The sequence below is a fragment of the Plectropomus leopardus genome, chromosome 4, assembly GCF_026936395.1.
Source record: "Plectropomus leopardus strain MGB_pleo_1.0 chromosome 4, ASM2693639v1, whole genome shotgun sequence".
Taxonomy (NCBI): Eukaryota; Metazoa; Chordata; class Actinopteri; order Perciformes; family Serranidae; genus Plectropomus; species Plectropomus leopardus.
Window position 1 is genome coordinate 11,244,680 of NC_142179.1, and position 14,873 is coordinate 11,259,552.

General features: G+C 39.1%; 1 long non-coding RNA gene across 4 annotated transcripts in view; it reads left to right on the top strand.

Annotated features, from left to right (window-relative positions):
• Positions 1-5,991: 5,991 nt before the first annotated feature.
• The window catches only part of LOC121943895 (uncharacterized), a 29,605-nt gene continuing 20,723 nt past the window's right edge, over positions 5,992-14,873 (top strand). For 2 of the 4 annotated variants that reach the window (XR_015776395.1, XR_015776397.1), the window contains exons 1-2: positions 5,992-9,313; positions 11,322-11,460. This is a non-coding gene — a long non-coding RNA (uncharacterized LOC121943895). Of the gene's footprint in view, positions 9,314-11,321; positions 11,461-13,531; positions 13,918-14,873 lie in introns of those variants that run through there. The other 2 variants (XR_015776396.1, XR_006105877.2) reach the window with 2 other exon arrangements.

Sequence of the window (14,873 nt, forward strand, 5' to 3'; positions counted from 1 at the left end):
GATGATGATGATTATGATGATGATGATGCTATGACACTAAATTAAACTACAGTGTGTGAAGGAGGTATTGGGGAGCAGCTTTTCAATAGACACAAGGGAGATGGATTATGTCAGTGAGGCAGGATTTAGACGATCAGCCACTCTCTCCCTCACACACAAAAACACGCAAACAAAAATCCAAAAACTTGTCTGTACTTTCCCAATCTGAATCCAAAACTGAGCTCCAACCTCAATCCCATGATGTCAAACCAACATTGTTATTTTGTGGCAAAAGCAACTTTGCTTGCGTTCTTTCATCGTCAGAAGCGTAGAAGTGCAGTCATGCGTACAAGTCTGCAAAACTGTTATCCAGTTTGTGTTTAGGAATGCTGATGATCTGAAAGACTATCCAGAGAGCCAGCTCATGGCTCGATTTATTGCCTTAAATCATTTGCAGAGATGCATGTCTTGTTTTGTGCGTCATGTCAGATTTGCAGTCTTCAGTTTGGTGGAGCACAACAGGCTGAAAAAAAAGGTGGCGACACAGAGGGGAAAAATGAAAAAGATAACATGAAGATCCAACATTTAAATGTCATGTTTTCTCTGTAAAGTTACATGGGAACTTTAGGGTTATACATTTAGAGCTATAAGGATGGGATGAATCATATGGTTTTCTGTTACATTTTGGGGCTTTTGATCAAAATGTCACAATTTCAATACACTGTTTCACCTGGATTTACAACAAGACTAAGGGCCCTATCTTACACAAGCTGCGCACAGCGTAACGCAACTGTCATTGCTACTTTCAGAGTGACGCAGTTGTCATTTTCATGACCACGCCTGTTGTGTAAGTCGCAAATGTACTTGTGTGGATCTCTGCGCTCATGGAGATGTCGGTCTTAAAATTAGGTGTTGTTTGGCAAATTGTTGGCAAATTGCTATTTTGAGGCAGCAGGAAGCAATTCCTCCATTGACCAGCAAAACTCTGGTTTTGTCAATTGCACACTATGGCTTGCTTCAGAAATGAGTCCTAAAACTCTGAAATTAGCATTTCAGCACCTGTCTTGAAGTTAGTGGATTTTTTTAATGGGTTTTTGGTTAAAAGCCTGAAATAAGGTCTCTGGTTAACAATAACATTTGTTCTAAAACATAAAATAAGTCTTTAAAAACAGACGATTGCCAGTAAATTAGACTACAGAGTGTCATCAAGCCGAGCTTGAACACTGTCTTGTTTTGAGGGCAGCCTTAAGTTGTGTAACCATAGTGTCGTTCATTTCAAGCCTAACATTAGCTTTTTATCTCTGACAACTTCATTTGGGCTCATAAAATCATAAAACTGGTGTTCATTTGTGGAGATTATTTTGCTGAACAAAACGTGTAAGTTAACATTCATTCATCATTAACATTTGTGTACTGCAGAGCTTATTTTCTGCAATGATCCAAAATCCAATGGAAAAATCCCATAGGCTTTTATTTTTATTTTTATGAGGGAGCCAGGGCAAAGCTTCCGTGTCGGCTGACAGAAAAACATCATCCCTGGAGCACTTGTTTAAATAGGGCCCAAATCAGGGTCACCAAAGTCATAATTATTCATCCTCTCGAAACTAGGAATTTCAAAATTGTGTGCCAATCCATCTAGTTAATGGAATAGGAGTTACATTTACAGCTAATTTCATAGGATATAATTTGCATCCTGTGCATTGATGAAAAAGAAAACTGCTCATCCGAATTGGCACAGAATAGGCACTCAGCCCATGCGTGCATGAGTGATTTGTACTTCCATGAACAAAAGTCAAATTATAGTCTCAACAAGAGGAAACTAGTGCAGAGAAAATGCTGACATCATGGTATTTAGAGTCACAAAATGTGGATGTCTGGCAGGAAGCTGTCACATGTTAGACACTCACAGCGGTCAGGGCTTAAATTAGCATTACGCTAGCTGTCTGTGATTTTACACACTCGCAGGGGCTTTTAACACAGTTACAATACAACTAATGCAATTTCCCAAAGCATGTGTGAAGCGAGAGTCAGAGGGAGATAATTAGCTGAAATGAGCTCTTGCCCTCAGATATTGGATCTCAGAGTGATCATTGTAATTTAAGGGCTGGTAATTGTAGGGCAGAGGGTTACAGAACAATAGCATCCTGCAAGACAAGACTGAGAGAGACAAAGCAGTCTTGGCTCATTTGGTTTATTAAGGTTCCACACAGACAAACCCAGATGGTTAATTGAATCACTTCAACCGCTATTTTACAGAGACTTCACTTCTGCGTTCTTCATATAAACTATTGAAAGAATAACAATTCTGTGCATTTGAAGTCCCACAAAGATATCATCCACAAAGTGTCATTTAGTTTATTCATAAAAGCTAATCAAGGCACGTAAAATACCGCAAAGGGTTTCAGAATGTAGCGCGCCGGTGATGAAAGCCTCAGCAGTTGCCTTGTAGGGGAAAGAACTGTTACGCAAATGATGAAGTAAAACAGAAAGCCAGTCTGCAATCTATCTACTTTTTCTTTCTTCCCACAGCTCTTTACCCAAGTGGCATCAGGCGCAGTTTTATCTGCTTCTAAACCGGGTCCTTTTGCATTTCTCATCTGCTGGGGAGAGGATTAGCTGCTTGATTCATTGACAGGCTTTGCTCTGGGTTTTGGCAGCTGCTCTGCATATGGCTGATTTGATCTGAAAAGGCACCAAAGAGAAACAGATCATGCACATATTGAGAGTAATATATGGCCAAAAAACAATGACGTTTATTCATCTAATTTAAGTATTGTTAGGATGGTTTTGCAGATGCAAACAAGTGGTAACCGTCTTGTTTTAGGGATTTCTGCTGGATACCTGTTACCAGGTTGTAAACATGATTTCCTTTGCTGCAAAGTTGGCCGTCAATTGACTCACTCTTGGAGTCGGCTTCAGGTGACCATTTTAGGAACTGCAGTTTTTGGCACCTCTGCGTTGGCTTCATTTTTCAGCCACTTGGGGCTGCCACTTGTTTTTGTGCTTCAATTTTCCTCTTTTGACTTTTTTTGTAGTTCTGCATTTTTTTTGCTAACTTGAATAAACATCCAACTTTTTGTCTTTTATTAAGTAACAATATTGAAACTGTTCTTGATGAAGTAGTTTTGTTGCAGTAGGCTACATTTTATAATATGCTCCAAGTAGTGTTTCTTTTCTGCTGCAAACTGAAGGCAACATTTGAACCATTTGGTCTTATTAGTTGCAGAGTCTTGCCTGATATTGAAGGCTGTAACTTTATCAAATAAATGATGCATAGAACACAAAGGCACATCTGTGTAATCTAATCAATGTCACTGTCAGTATCTGGCATTCACACATCCTCTCGACTCCACTCCCACGTGCCCTGCTGTCCATTGATTTGGTAACTCCCTGTCAATAGATTCATCCACAGTGGAATCATAAGCAGACGTCACGCATCAGATATTTGGCCTGATGTTGTGCTCTCCCTGAAGCTCTGTGTGGAGTTTAAGAACAGTAAACTTGCACAGTAGGAGGTGTTGTAACTGTGAGACAGGTCAGACCACCAGCAGCGTCCATGTCTGCTGGTGTATTTGATGACTGTGGTCGACTGCGGCCTGTGGGTGGCAGTGGACAAAGAGGGCGGTTATCTGGTCAGCGCAGTGAGAGTGTGCATGAAAACATGTTGCATGAGTTAGTGTCAGTGTGTGGTTCTGAGTTATACACATGAGGATGAGTAAGTCACATGGAGAGAAACATGAGGGGAATCCTTTGATATTATTGGCCTTTCGCTGGTCTCACTTGCTTGAGGAGACTAATTTTATGGTTAAATAAATGTACAAATTCCAACATGATGTACGTGCTGTCCCTGTAATCATGTTGTCATGACAAAAACAGAGTCAAATCATCCTGTACTTTTGGGTAACCTTTGAAAGTTCAGCTTGGAGAAAGCATAAGCACTTGAAGTGGAGAGAGGTTCTGGTTTTCTTCATTCTCCTGCTTACGTATGTGGAGGAACGTTAGAATTAACTTTTTAAGTTTTGCATGACTTTGAAAGTCTCCCCAGTGTAGATAAGTTGACAAGTATCTGTTTTTAGAATACAATTAAATATCGTACATGTATAATTCACTTTATAGCACACATAGATTAAAAATTAGATATGTTTCCAGCAGGAACTCTCACAAGTCATCTGATTTTAGGCCATGATAAGTAACTCTTTGCCACAAAAATTCAAACATATTGTAGTACAAAAATGGGGAAATACATAGCCTGGTCTATTTGATTGACAGTTATTCAAGTGGTTCTGATCCTGAGTGGGAAAATAACTGTCTGAGCGGGGGAAGTGGCCTCTTCCCTGGTTGTTCTTGCTTGTTTATTGTAATTAGAGCTATAAATGAAACCCTCTGATGGGGATGGGGGGTTGGGAGAATGCACATTGGCCCACAAAGACAAAAAAAGTGTGTTGTGGTGTGTGTGTGTGTGTGTGTCTATCTTGGAAGGCAGCCAGAGAGGTGGGGGTGGGAAGGCAGTCAGCGTTTTTCAGACTACATGAATGAGGCCCCACTGGAGTGAGCTTCCTGTGTGAGGGCTATAAAAACAAAACCGGGGCTAAAGAATGCCGAGTGCTCCCACATTCCTGAACATTCTGCCAGGTACAGGACACACTGCGTGTCCTCCTCTCTTTCCTTGGATAAATAGAAAAATACAGCAATTCCCATGATGCATTGCCACTGATTTAAAACAAGAAAACTAAAAATGTAGAAGTCTCTAACTGTTAAAAGCTGCAGCAAAAGATAATGTTTGGAGCCCTGCAGGTGGTCCACAGAGGCTCTCATGTTCATTACAACCCATGGCGCAAAAATGCATGTTGCACAGAACAAACAAGAAAAAGATATTTTTTCTTTTGTTAGTGCTCTACCAAATGTGTAGCTAAATGCATATTTTTACCTGAATTGCACCTGGTTCAAACTGGTTTATCCCCTTGAGAACATGCATGCCTCCAGCGCTTTACTGCTCATTAGGTTATCAAATATCTTGTGCATGAAAGTTCTCATTTTGTACAGAGTTTTTTGTAAGAGAAAAAAATCATTACGTTTCCAAAATGGAAACAACTTATTCTCTGGGCAGTATGAACTCACAAAGTATCCCAAGAAACTGCCAATTAGAATGTGTATGTTCATGCTTCTCTGGGGAGCATGAACGCATTTACAAAATATCAGCAATGTACCGATTAGTTCACTAAATACCTTGTGTGTAAGAGGTTTGTGTAAGAGGAAAGCTCACAGAGTGTCCAAAATAGAAAAAAAGGTTCCTCCTCCAGGGAGGATGAACATACTTACAAAATATAACCACAATCTGCCCATTAGATTATTAAGTATCTTGTGCATAAAGTTTTTATTTTGCCTAGAAGTTTTTGTAAGGAAAAAAAATCTTATTGAGTGTCTGTAATGGCATGGGTTCATCCTCTTAGGACCATGAAAATACTCACAAACTGTCCCAGCAATCTCCCTGATGGACTGTGAAATATCTTGTGTGTAAAGTTGTCCTTCTGCCCAGAGGATGGTGTAAAAGGAAAGCTCATTCAGCGACCAAAATGGAAAAGGTTAATTGCCAGGGGAGCATGAACATACTCACAAAATATCACAGCAATCTGTGTTAAAATTACAATTATCTATCATGAAAAGCTCTCATCTGCCCAGAGGTTTGTGTGAGAGGAAAGGTCATTGAGTGTCCAAAGGTCCATCCTCTGGTGAGCATGAACAGACTTACAAAATGCCCCAGAAATCTGGCCATTAGTTTGTGTAATATCTTATGTGTAACATTCTGACTTTGCCCGGAGGGTTGTGTAAGAAGAAAGCTCACTGAATGTCCAAAGTTTAAAAAATGGTTCATCCTCTGGGGAGTATGAGCATACTATCAAAATTCAGCAGCAATTCATCCTTTAGATTTTGATATTTATTTTATACAAGAGGAAATTTTAGAGTGCTTATGGTTACAGAGGGAATGTCAGAGCAGGCATCAAAAAGTATGAGCACCAACTTTATCGGAAATCTGCTTTTCTCTCTTATTTAATGAAAACATAGCAAGCAGTCACTACTTTAACAAGAAAGTAATTCAAAAATAGAGAAAATATACGAGACAAGCTGGAGCAGCCATTAGTTTTTAATGTAAACCTTTTTTTAGCAAGCAATAAAAAAAGAGATTAGTAGATGTTTGTACTTTTATTCTGCAGTTTCCAGTAATGCTGACAATGGGTGTGGCTGTGGCAGGATGTTGATTTCATCATGCCAGTACCATACAAACCCCTAAGCAACATATTTTGCTGTGTTTCTTTTGCTATTTAAACCACCTACAAAAACATGTCATGTGCTATACTAACATAGTTAGATAAAGCCGGTACAAAATTTTACTTTTTAGGCAGAGCAAATGTGATTGTAGCTTAAAATAATGTTTTATAAGCAGGGTGTAGCATGTCTGAGCCTTTTCCAGTACTGAGGGCCTCGCCCCCGAGGGTGGGCAGGGTGCTGTTGTGCTGAGGTCAGTGGATGATCTCATGTGAGCTGCTGACCAGGCCCACATGTTTGTCTAATCACACTTCCTGCAAAACTAAAACTAATGCCACTGAATTAGAGCAAAACCATATATATCAATTCATATCTTAACAGAGAAAGGAGAAAAAACGATCTTTTTTAAGTGCACTCTCAGTTCTGCTTGTAGATTTACAGTAGGAAGTATATTTTCTGAATTTAACTGGAAAAATCAGCAAAATAATGCTGAGAAACATGCTGTGGACTTGATTTGCTTATAACCCTCTGAAAGCTGGATCGTCATAAGTTTTGGGTTTGTTTTTTTTTGCTACATTAAGTTGATTTTCACATGCATTTAAAATTCAGAAACCTGAGCAAATTTGTTTGATTTCTTTTCAAAACATGACTAAAAATGCAGTACATCTTGGCAAAAAGTGTTCCACACATTGCAAGAAATTAGGAATAAGCTGACAAGAAAATTTGTTCTAATTTCATTTCATTTTTTCCCCAACAGTTTTTCTTTTGCTTTCTTTTTTGTGCTAATTTCCAAGTGATTTTCTTGTAACTTCATGTAATTTCTTGCTAATTTGGGGTAATTTCTCATTTCAGGTTTTGAGGGTGAAAAACTGTTTTCAGCAGGTTTCTGTCTGTTCTGTTTTACACAGTACAAAAATATATATAATGATACTAGAAACAAAAACAATGCAGAAATCAAAAAATCAACAAAATGATCTTCAAAAAAAAATAAAATAAATGTAATTAAGTGGTGAGCAGTAAACTTGTGGCTGAGCAGTGTAACCACCTCAGGAGTGAAACGACACCCAAGTGCTTGTTAGACACATTTGACTTTCAGCATGATACAAACACCGGCACATACTTTACCTACTGCATTTCTTTTAAAACCATCACATGCTTTATTTTGTTTTATTTTTTTAAACACTCAGCAGAGTTTAAACATTTCAGGCATGTTGCGTGCTAAACAAAAGAAGAGCGTTGATGTAATCTGTTTGAAAAGAGAGGAACATGTGTGACCTCACACTGCCAACTACCATGAAATCATCATCCGTCTGCAGATAACAGCTCCGACCAAACTTTCCAGTTACACAGTTACGTGGGTGCAGGTCTCATGTGACAGAGAAGAATGAAGATTTAATTTTCCACACCTGTGGAGACAGTATTCAAATAAAAATGTCAAGTGAGAATTTGAAGACAGTAGCGTTAAAGGTGCTCTTTGGATAAATAATCAGGTGTACTGTGCTTATTCCATGTTGTGAAGGGCGTATTGCACGGGTGGAATATGGTCTTAGCAAAAAAAACCCAAAAAAGATAAAATGCAAAAACAGTCTAGAGTTTGTGCAGAATCTAACTGCATTTATTTTAAGTGTCAATATCAATAAATCTGACGAGGAGCTGTAATGGTTGCAACACATTTGTCATTTTAAATACATATTACCATTTATATACTGAGACCATAATCCACCAATGCAATGAGCCCTTTGCAAGTTGGAATAATGCTAGATGCAATTTTTTTGTTTGACGTTTTTTGTAGTAAATTATCATGCATGTTAAGTGGAGATTATCAGCTCCAGGGGACCAAATTCAAACAAATCTCAGGAGAGGGCCAGGAGGACTTCACACATGCTTCATCTCACACTCTGTTTTTCATGAGAGAATCATACCAATCATACGGTGTCAGCTGTGGCAGGACAGGGTCTCCCCTCTGCCTCAGTCGGCCCAGACTCTGATCAAAGGCCAGAACAGACCCGGCTGTAATTGAAAACAGACCCAGCCAGAATCCCCCTCCAGCAGGAATATGCTGAGTACAGGCGAACGCCTCGCATACCAAAAGCATGAACTCTGCAAAAAAAGAGACAGCACAGAAACAGCACTTGAAGTTTGCTTCTGCTTTACATGTGCATAAAAAGAAAGAGGGGGGTTACTTTGTGTTAGAAAGCTGCAATTTATGTCATAATTTAGTGCCAGCATTGTAAAAACAAAACAAAACAGAGAACCACAAGTTATTATAATGTTTCATCTTCCATGTTAGAAAGATTACTGCGTGACACCCATGATCAAGAATTAGGCCTAGAGCAACATGCTATAAAGTGCTGCTTTTTCAAGAGGCACACTTGAAGACGGATGCTAAATGAGATAACACATCATTGAGCCGAACTGCACCGAACACAGCTTTACAGCCTTGTTGTAGTGGTGACACGACGGTAGTGTATTTTGTTAAAGCCTAACATTAGTGTTTTACTTGTGGCAGTTGCATTTAAGCTCATAAAGTCATAAAGGTGATGTTCAGTGAAGAGGATTATCTTGCTGAACAAAACATGTAAATATAATAAACATTTGTTTACCCTGGAGCTTAATTCTGCCATGATCCAAAATCCAATGGAAAAATCCCATAGGCTTTTTAATGAGGGAACCAGAGCGAAGCCACATCAGCCTACAGAAAAATGTCATTTCTTGGGCACTCTATTACAGTCTAATGTTATCAATGCTAATGCTGCTCTGTATCTGCCAGATGTGTGAAAAGAAAAGTGTTTGTTATGAAGTTCACCAGATCAACCAGGGCTGTGTCTAGAGAGTGGCCTGGGGTGGCCTGGTGCCACTCCATTATGATTTGCTACCTATCCAGTCAGTTTGAATTGATGAATAGATTGGATTTTTCTTCTTAGGTGCAATTCAGTCTTAAACCTGATGGGCAGTATTGTCCCAGGTTGTGTCTAGCCTGCCAAAAAGCGACAGAAGAAGAAGAAGATCTGTTTTTGTGATTTGGAGTGGAGCTGCAGTGCAGAGCTGGTGTCCCTGTTGTGTTGTGATGGTAAGTCTGTTTATCCTTTACACCAAACTATGATCAGGAATGTATGACACTACAGAGTTAGTAAGTAAAGTGGGTATAAGTTACAAAAATGGGAAATTAAATCTGTGTCAATGTGTGTCTGTAGCAGAGCTCGTACTTTATGCCACCTCTGCATAAGTCAGTTCTCCACATAGGCCACCCCAGTAAAAAAACAAAGTCTGGTCACACCACTGACCAGACCTTGGACATGCCTTTCCTCAATCCTACACACTTTAAAGCCCAAATTTATCTGTGTCAAATCTGAGGAAGCTAAAGCTGAAATGTACAGCTCTAAATTTGACCCACACAGCTATAAAGTCCTATCTGTGCAATAGGGAGCACCAGACAGCAGCTGTTTCAACACACCGTGCAAAAACAACATGTTCTCTTCGTCACTGCTTGACTTGAAATATGGCGCTGCAATCTTAAACAAACCATTTCCTTTTAACAGAAATCCTGTTTGGTTTTGCACTTCCTCTTTAAGCAATATAGTAATATTACAAGAAGAAATATGAGGGAACAAATCTTTGTGGTTTGCCTCAAGGCATTTCCTGGCATTATAATGTGACATTTGGAAGGCTTTAATCAGCTGAGGCAATGAGAGGAAGTCAGGGTCAAGCTGTGCAAGTGTGAAATTATGTCATGGGAGTGCAAGTGCTCCAAAGAGGGAGGTGATGAGCTGACAGTGATTAGTGAGCAGATGTGAAAAGTTGCACAGGTGTTATTGCAGGATCTTAGCAGAGATGAGTGATTTGGAGGACATCTTTGATGACAAAAATGAGTCTGAACTCCTAGTTTTAGAGGTTCTACCCCTGTTTCTTAACACTTTTGAAACCTGGAGTGAAATCACCGTGCTGCATTCAGATCCCCGTCACAAATATTTAAGCCTTCGAAGTGTGAGCACATTGATTTTATTTAAAAAGCAATTTTTTTTGAAAAAACACAAGAAAAAAACGGCAAAGAGCAACTTGGTAAGAAATGTCCTGCAAATTGCAAGAAATTAGTAAAAGGTAAAAATAACCTGAAAATTAGTTTACAACAGGGAGAAGAAAAAAAACTATGGAAAACTGTCCAGAAAGCTATATATATGAAAATTATAACCATATATTTAAAAAATATGATAGAGAAAAGAAGTATACATATTTTTTCTCTGGGTCATTTTCTTGTTGTTTTTTCTGCTTTTTTACTTTTTTTATTATCATTTTTAATTAAAAAAAAACAATCCTGCTAATTGTTGTGCCATGTTTTGTTAAGTTGTTTGTTGCTTTCTTCTCATGAGAGAAGTCAAACCAGTTTGCTCAGGTTTTAAAGGGTTAAGGAATCAGACCTGAGTGTTGCACGGGGAGGGTGCAACAGGAATTGGGTGTAATCAGCACAAGGATCTTGAGACGTTGATTCAGTCTTTATGAAAGCAATGTGGTTAAATGCGGCGTCAGTGCAGTGTCATTACAGGGGGAAACCCTGTTCTCTGAAATACTGCTTTGCCTCTCAGTGCCAGTTATTCAAACGTCTGGAAAACAAACCAATTTCTTGATCGGGCGATGTGTAAACAAGTTTATGTGAACAAAAAAAACTGTTAAACACTGATTCAGCTATGATAGAGGTGAAAACATGCTGTCAGATGATTACTTTTTTCTTTGTGTGAGCAGAAAATGAGCAGCTGTGAAGGGGTTGAGCCAGATTTTCTCAATTTTCGGGTCGTCACCACACTGACGACAAAGGTACAGAATGTCTCTGGGTTACATTCAGTGAATTCCAGAGAGTCTCTGCAAGTCCAAAAGGAAAAGAGCCAAAATCTGAAAGCAGCAGTGATGGCCACTTATTTTGGAAAATGTGATGTTTCTCATTAGAGCTGAAATGCTGGGACTGCCTCGATAATAAACCCTTTTAGAACAAAATCTCCAGAAAATCAAGCTCGACCTCTTGTATCATCCATGTTTTCAGTCTTATTGCGCTTGTGTCATGCTCTGTTATCATGTTCCCCCTGCAGCATCTGGACGGTACGCTGCTCTGGTGGCCGTCGGTTTCACACACTTGACGTTTGTGTCTGTGGAATGTAGTCAGCTGCTGACACTGTGAAAAATCCAAGTCTGAATCAAGAGCTGTTGTTTCCTGCTTGCTAGACTGTGGTGAGTAAGAAGCCCCCATTTTTCTCTCAGAATAACATGCAATGCACTCAAAATGAAGACCTCACTCACATTTAACACAATCTTCAAAAAATACCACTAAGTCACTGCTCTTATTATACGTGGGTCTATCATCATTGATTTCAAAGTGTTCTAGTTCTTTTTTGGAGCTATATGTGTCTAACATTTATTAGTTTTACTAATTCAGAGCAGCTACGCTTATAGATGGGAAGAGCAAGAATGTAAAAACAGGAGCACCCATTTCCCTGGGCGTTGGCAGTATTGACAGAAGGCCTGAGGGATGAGATTACTACAGGCGGTGTGCATCTTGTTGAGTTTATGTAGAAAATGAAAACCAGAGATTAAAGTAGAAAAATAGAGGACAGGAAAGAAAGAGGAGTTGTTGAGAGTTTCTAGTTTCCACATGACAGGATATTATTAGTTGTGCTAGAGGTGTAGATCTACAGAAGGCAATGTCGGTCTGTCGGCCTGTCGGCCTTTTTATTCCAGAAATAAGTCTCACAATCATTTTGTTGGTTTGCCATGAAATTTTGTACAAACATTCATGATCCCCAGAGGATGAAACCACTGAAACAGGGTTCCCCTTGCATCATCTAACAGTATGCAACCAAATCGGGTGCTGCTCAGCTCAATGACAGATTTTCCAAGGAGTAAGAAAGGGACTGGAGCACACACGTCAGTTTACAGCCCTTAATTGTACAGACTAATATTTCAGCACCACTGTGTCTTTATTAGAGTAAAACTACTGACTTATGTTTTTCACAGACTCGTCCTTTAGTGTTTCCAGCATGTTGAGGTTTTTGTTTTTTAGTCTCGACAACTATTAAACGGATTGCCATTATGTTTTTAACATGTTCATGATACCCAGAGTTGTTCTTTTGTGTCATCTGCATGTTTTGTTTTTTAGTGGAAATTTGGTCGACTGCTGTTGGATTTGGTACAGACATTCATGGTTGAGGGAGAACTGTTATCATGTAGGTGCAAGGCTATGGAAAAACAGTGTGCATGAAGTAAAAAAGTAACAGCCACAGACGTATTCCATGCCCCAAAAGCTTAATCAGGACAATGTTTCAATCCTATCTGGACCTTTGGCAGGTCAGAATAACTAGAATTTACCTGACGAAGATCCAAGTGGGACTGAAACATCTTGGTTAAAATTTTCTGGCATGGAGTTGGTATGCAGGCGTTAGATTTTTTTTCTGAATGTACAGATAATCATGGTTTCAAGAGGATGAATCCTAATCCTCTGAGACCTCCCTGACTTTTTATCCAGCTCAACATCTCAAAACCTTTCTGATGAATTAGCACAAGATTTTGTGCAGGTATTCATGGTTCCCCAAGGATGTACCTTAATGACTTTGGTGATCCTCTGAATGTACCTCTAGCGCTAACATGTGGTAGACATAGTCTTAAGTGAATGTTTCTGTAGACTTTCAGCCCTGTTAGAATTAAAAGGCATCTGCTCATCCTTGAGGAAATGGCTTCATTAACTACACGTAGAGAAGCTCTAATGTTTGAGAGAATATCTTGTTGCATGTCATCACAGCACTGAGTAGCATCTTAGTACATTTATTTAATAGATTCTCAATTTTGCAATCAATTAGATACCTTGGCAAGAGATTATGCAGTTGGCAACCTATTCATATTAACATACGAACATATTTACAGACCTGGGTGTTGCTTCTTAAGACCCCACGGTGATGAAAGCTGCTGCTTTCTGTTATCTTCTGCTCGACATCACATTTATCAAACTAGGATCTCACTGAGCAAAACAAAAACAGAAAAGACAAACTCTGCACGGCTGCACAATATGTTCACCTCAAGATAGCAAACAAAGGGCCAGTGTTGGACAAAACTGCTGATGTGCACAGGGAGAATTTGCTATCAGATCAGACCATCTGTGTGAGGAGAACATGTTATCTTCAGTAAGCGCTGTCCTGCGTTTTGGTTATCTTTGTTATAAGTTTTGGAGATGACAGCTAATGAAAAACTATTTTTGACCTTTTCCTGTTGACTGCGTGTTCACTGTCATACGCTTCGGCAATTTTAACAGTGGCCAGATGTCCCAGATGGCTGGTCGGGCCCTGCGCTGTCAGCAGATCTAAGCACAGAGCGTGAGCTTAGCGTGAAACACTGACACGGCACACCGGTCCTCCAGGGATGCAGCCAAGGAGGCCTGCAGGGCTGCACAGTTTGCTCCCTTTGTCTTTCTGCCATCATCAAATGGGAAGGTGGATACATTACATGGGTCGTATAAATTGTATAGTGTGAGAGTCTGAGGCGCTTTGAGGGACCGTTAAAGGGCAAATTAACCTGTCAGGACACATACCCGGACCTTATTGTCTCTTTCCCAGTGCGCTCAGGCTCCATCAGATAAATTCATACAAATCAAAAGAACAAAAAAAAAAAAAAAGATGAGATATTGCATATTTAAAGGAATACTTCATCCCTAAATTATCATATGTACTTTAATGGCTTATATATTACGCTGAATTTGTATTTGAAACTTGTTTTTCTTACACAAAACCAGTGATCAAAGAATCAAAAATTTGAGAAAATTCAACAGCAAAACTAAACCAAAAACACAACTTGTGCAGTTTAATCCAAGTCTCTTTTATCCAGTTGTATGCTCGGTACTTCAAAAATAGAATTCCCTCTCTGACCGTGAACTGAATGAAAGTGAACCTTTTCTGTGCTCTACTGTTTGTACTTCTTCTAGCTCCATTTTGATTATGTAAACCAAGTCATCAAATGTTAGAGTTCCTTTTGCTATATGTTTTTCATTGTCTGTAAATATTACTTTATTCTGTGTGCCTGCTTGTTTGTGTGATCATTACTCTTTCTCTTTTTACATGTTCAAAATAAAGTTACAAAATACAAATCAAATTAAAACCAGACTCAATTAACAAAAACAGCAATTTTACATCTCTGAACACAGGAACTGCTGGTCTACTGTTGCCTCAATCAGCTATTTTTTTTTGTGGTCTTGTGCAACTTTTGTGATTTAAAGGGTTAATTCTGATTCACCAAAGTTACTGAAAAACACAAACAAACTTATTGATCTAGGCAGCAGTAGACCAGCAGCTCCCGTGTTCAGCAAGGTTAAATCAATGTTTTTCTTTAATCGACTCTGGCTTTGAAGCATAGTTAAGTTTTTGTTTACTTCTTCATCAGAAAGTGTTGTCTTTTTGTCAGGTACTGAGCATATGACTGATTAATGAGACTCTGGTTACACTAAGTTGTGGGAGAGTTTGTAAATGTATGTTTTCATATAGTTTTGGTATTTTTAAACCCCTATTAATTCATCAATAGTTTCCTCTTTTCTTGGATTCTTCATTCATCTCAGCGGCATGGGAGAAAAACATTTTATTCAAAAATTAAATGTGACAGGGTGA